Here is a 6,000-nt window from a genome sequence, read left to right as displayed (position 1 = left end):
GAATTGGATATTATACTTTTAATTTAAAAGCCAAGGTTAGGCTGCTGATCAGTCACGCACTAACCCCGAGCAAGGCACACAACATTGCTCTAACTACTGGATCCAAGGCACACATTGGCCTAACTTGACCATTATATGGTCTGACCACGAATCTGGTCCACAATTTTATAAAAACAATCTAATTCTAACATAATAACAGAATATGCAATAATAAACAATAACCAAAATCATTAACAACAATGAGTGTTTAACAATGAAAGGTTTTCAATCTTTGTAAGGATCAAATAAGTAGTTTAAAAGCTTGAACGCTGGGTAATGAAAGAATTGGATAACAAAAGAATCAATATTTCAGGGTTTCAAAGATTTGGGCTTTCAAAACATAGGATACAATGGTTGAATGTACAAGTAATTCAGTTCAGTGTTTGGGATTTTGTTTGCATGTATTTATGGAATAGTATCGTATACTTGAGGTTCGAGTTTGGGTTTACAATAATCAATGGCTTAGAAAGAATATGGTTCATGGCTCAAGAACAATAACTGAAATCAGGGTTTAGGTTTCCGTGCTTCAAAGCACTTGCAATGTTAACAAGACTATCAAGAATTATAATGTCTCGAGAAAGTTCAGAACACTTGCCTGGTATTAGCTTACTACTCTGCACTGACTTCCAATCACAACCGTCTTACTCTTCAACTATCTGTTTTCCTTTCCTACGTCTTGCCTTTTCTGCTCACATATCATAAGTATCTATCAATCATCAACTCATAGAGTTCCATTCAACACACACTTCTATCTACCCTTCGTTTTACCCAAATCCGATTAACGGATTGAAATCTATGCAATAACGAAGTAAACACCGAATATATAGACCGATAGTCAAACAACAGGTCACGTATAACATATAATACATCACGTAATCAATGACATATCATTTATAAAGAAGTCTCGGGTCATAAATGTGCTTTCGGGTATTTAAAATAATTTTTAAAACATTTTTCGGAATTAAAACGGGTCGTTGGATCAATTTCGGGTTAATAAACAGGGTTCGGTTGGCCAATTCTGGCTCCGAAACAATTTTAGAATAATTATCGAGCCTTGAAAATAATTTAGAATAATATTTTAAAGCTCGAAACTATTTTTCAGAATTTTTAAATCATTTTTAATAATTAAATCTAATTAAATAATTAATTAAAAATCAATTAATAATTAATTAAATCAATTAATCAATTAATTTTCGAATTAATTGACTAATTAATCAATTAAAAATTAACTGAAATTAATTAACTAATTAATTCAGATTTATTTGTGAATTAAAAATAATTTTCGGAATTAAAATAATAATTTTTAGAATTTTCAGAAATTAAAAACGAATTTTTATAATAAAAATAAATGGCAAATATGATTTTTAAACATTTTTAAAACAGGAATCCTATTTTTGCAAAGTCTGGAAACTTCAGGGACCTAACTGCATCGTTTTTAAAACTACAGGGGCCTGTTTGCAATTTTACCAACTCCGCCGTCGACTTCGCCGGAGTGTGGCCGGAGAACACGATTCCGGCCACCTCAGGCCGCCAAACTGTCCAGATCACAACTACACCTCACCAGGAACATATTCATGCAATCAAATCATTATAATCATTCATGTTTTGGCCGGAAATTGGCCAAGAACATCGCCGGTTTCCGGCGAACATCGAAAATATTCAAAACACAACTCCCTTCTCTACAGACCTCATAGGTTCATGAAACTTATACGACTGGATTGCTAATTTCACAGAGAACACAACCCACTATAACACAACATCAATCTATCACAGAATAAGAAACCCCCAAATTTTAATTAAGAACATTCATACGGGTTATAAACCCTAATTTTAAAATTCGAAAATCAAACTCAAATTTGAACATGTTATTGAACTCCAAATCAGATGTATGACATATGAAAATCATCAGGAAAACAAGCTCTACAACATGCAATCATCAAATCATACAAACAATCATCCGAACAAAAATTCATTTTTTTAATAAAATAAATTCGAAAATAAATAAATTTTTAGAAATTAAACCTTTGATTCTGCAGTGAAACAAAGCTCAGAATCTGATAGAACACCTCAAATCCTTCATTTTGGTTACTCAAGCTTTAAAAACAGAGATCGGTAACGCCTTCGTTTTGCTGTTTGATTCTTAGAACAGTTTATGAATATAAGATTTTTCTCTGTAAAATTATATAATTATCTGTCTGCAAATGATTTTTATACGAAATAAAATACGGTAAAAGGCTATTTATAATTACGGAAAATTAGTATCCCGTTGGATCATTCCAGATATAAAATGGTACGTTTATTTATAAAAACTGATCCAAACGGTATCGGTTTTCGGGATAATTATCCAAATCAGTACAGCTTGTACTGCGGTCTTGGTCTCAGCACCCAGTTACACGTACTACGAAGTGATAATTGGGATAGTTTAAGAAAAAGCTCCCGTTTATCGAAAATACGGGTTTTATTGATGTTACCGAAACGAATATTGTATCGAAAATGTTGCGCCGGGACCCGCGCATGACAAACCGTACGCCGGATCGAAAAAGTCAAAACATGGAAAATGCTCGGAATATTACAATTAGGTTAGGAAGGAGTTCTCGAAAGAGTTTCGGATTCCAAAAACGTAACAACGGTTGACGTCGGTTGGTTCCCGTTTTTATAAAATAAATTTTAATTACCCGGAAAAAGATTTTAAAAATTTCATATGATTCTTATAAATCTATAAATCAACATAAAAATAATTAGGAAGATATGACAATTATCTATATTTTATTTTGGACATATAAAAATTAAAATACTCAATTAATATTATTTTCGAATATTCAAGTACATATAACACTTAACAATTAGCTCACAGAATAGATACTGAACACATATAATAATTATATAATAGCAACAATAATTACACGATATATCCCGGATATTACAGTTAATCCAAATGCCATATCTAGAAACTCATAATGCCCATATCTTGTTCTGAATGCGGTCTTCGGAATTTCTTCTGGCTTGATCTTCAGTTGATGATATCCGGATCTTCAATCAATTTTAGAAAACCATACAACGCCTCTTAATTGGTCAAATAAATCATTGATCCTTGGTAACGGGTACTTGTTCTTAATGGTCAGCTTATTCAATTCCCGATAGTCTATACACGGTCGTATACTTCCATCTTTCTTTTTGACAAACAGTACTGGTGCACCCCACGGGGATACACTAGGTCTTATAACTCCTTTCTCCAAAAGATCTTGTAACTGAGTTGCCAATTCCTTCATCTCCACTGGTGCCATCCGATACGGAGCTTTAGAAACGGGTTATGTTCTGGGTGCTAAGTCAATTGCAAACTCAATTTTTCTGTCGGGAGATAATCCTGGTAGATCATCTGGAAAGACATCTGGAAACTCATTAAGAACCGGAATTGCTTATAGTGCTGGAACTTCCTTGCTGGTGTTTACCACATGGGCCAAATACGCTTCGCAATTCTGACGCAATAACTTATTCACTTGAGCTATCGTTAAGAACTTCTTCTCTTGCTTACTATCCGATGTCTGAAGTCTCACTTTCCTATTCTTACAATCAATCTGAGCGTTATTCTCTGACAACCAATCCATTCCTAAGATAACATCAAATTCTCCCAACTTAAAAGGTATTAAGTTAGCATAGAAATGATGTCCCCCTATCTCGATGTCACACCTCGGACACACTCGGTCGACGGGAAATTGATCCTTATTAGCTAATTCTATCATTAATGCTTGTCCTAACAACTTAACTTCGCAATGCAGCTTATCGACAAAACTTTGAGAAATAAATGACCTTATAGCTCCAGAATTAAATAAAACTTTAGCATCTACGGAGTTGATTGGAAGCGTACCTGCAACCACGTCAGAACTCTAACACCATTCTGCATAGTCATATTGAATGTCCTGGCCTTTGGCTGATTCTTTGCTGGTGCCCCCTCAATCCTTGGCACACCCTGAGAGGATGGTCCTGTGATCTGTGGTACATTTGCGCTCTGAGCTTGCTCTTTACAGTTGTTGGCGTAATGTGTTGTCTTCCCGCATCAGAAACATGTAACTTCTGGCATCTGATTGCGGCACTCATATGCATGATGTCCCTTCATATTGCACTTGTAGCACACAGAATTAGCTTTGCAAACCCCAAAGTGTTTATTGCCACAAAACTTGCAATCTGGCATTGGTGGACAATTGGGCCTCTGTTGATTTGAATTCTGAAAACGGTTGCCTTGTCCTCTACTTCCTGATTGTGGTCTCTTGAATCCCACATTCCTATTACCCTAAAATCCTGGCCTTTTGTTGAAACGACCCTGAAAATAACCTTGCTGCTGACCTCCTTCTGAGGTTTCTATTTTCCTTTTCTTCCCATCCTTTCCTTTCTGAGACATGTCACTCCTACTTTCAATCACCATTTCTTTCTAAACCACTGCCACATATGAAGTCAACTCAAACATGGCCACCCTATTCTGAATCCAAAATTTCAATCCATGTTCAAATCTTCTGGCTTTCTTCTCATCTGTGTCAACCTGATCCGGCACAAACCTTGCTAACTCAGTAAACCTAGCTTCATATTCAGCGACAATAAGATCTCCCTGGGTTAGGTTCAAGAACTTGATCTCCATTTTGTTCTTCATATACCTCGGGAAATACTTCTCCAGAAACAGCTCAGTAAACCTTTCCCAAGTTATAAACTCACCTCCTTCCAAGGCTCGCATGGATTCCCACCAATAGTTCGCCTCGCCCTTCAGAAAGTAGCTTGAAAACTTGGTCTTCTGTTCAATTCCTGCTCCGACTAATTCAAAAGCCTTTTCCATCTCCTTGAGCCATGCATTGGCTTCCACGGGATCAGCACTTCCCTTGAACTCAGATGGCTTCACAGCTTGAAACTGCTTAAAAGTCAATACAGGTGGTGCTGCTGCTTACTGCTGCTGTTGCTGTTGCTGCTGCATAAGATGTAACATCTGCTGCTGCATCAATCCCAACATCTGGACAATCGCTGGATTCGTACGGCTCTCGGTACGATCCTCTCCTGAATTATTCCTTCTCTTTGGTGCCATTATTCTGGTAAGAAAACAAGCAACATATATAATAATCTGTCAAGCATTGTGTCAAATATGTAGCAATTCTTTAGTATATCAAAATTTTTAAACATTATCTTTTCTCAAAATATCATAAACTTGCTACCATATTAACACAAGCAACATGATTATCACATAATCATGCTTATTATCTCAAGAATAATAACATAAAGAAAATTGATGAAGAATTATCCAAACCTTTTAAGCCCTTGCTCAAAATCTCAAAAAACCCATCAAAGAGTGGATAGGGTTGCAACACAACCTTCCAACCTCTTTTCAACACTTCATACCATCCTCAAAACCAACAAAATAGCAAGGCAATAACACAAAGGCCTAAAGCTAAATGCAGAACATGAAACCTAAACAACTTAACTATAACCCGGCCCAATAACCTAAATTTAATCCTATAAGAGCTAAACTACACGCGCCTATCTTATGCGATCTTCCTATGACTCATCTATGGCAATCCTAAGCCTGTTTCAGTGACCATAACCTGTAGCTCTGATACCAACCTGTGATGCCCTCCAAACCCGGGGTCTAGATTTGGGGTTCACTGGCCAATAAACCATAATAAAATAATCACAACGGAATAATATAATAAATATGACCCCTTGCATGCAACTGGATCGATCACAGGTTATAGTATGGAACAGGCACTAATATAAACCAACTGTTATTACAAACCATAAGTCTAATTAGTTTTACAGATTATTCCAATTTTTATTCCAAACCTCTAGACTATTCAAGCGTCCAAAAACAGGCTACCTGGAAAACACACCAAACTATCTACACGCACTTGACTTCTGATCAAACGTGGAACTCAAGCCTGCTCTGGCTTAGCTGAAAGATTAGATTAATAAACAAGTATGAGCGAA

This window comes from Apium graveolens, chromosome 7 (genome assembly GCF_009905375.1).
Source record: "Apium graveolens cultivar Ventura chromosome 7, ASM990537v1, whole genome shotgun sequence".
Lineage (NCBI taxonomy): Eukaryota > Viridiplantae > Streptophyta > Magnoliopsida > Apiales > Apiaceae > Apium > Apium graveolens.
The sequence above is the reverse complement of the archived record's forward strand: the minus strand, read 5'-3'. Positions refer to the sequence as shown.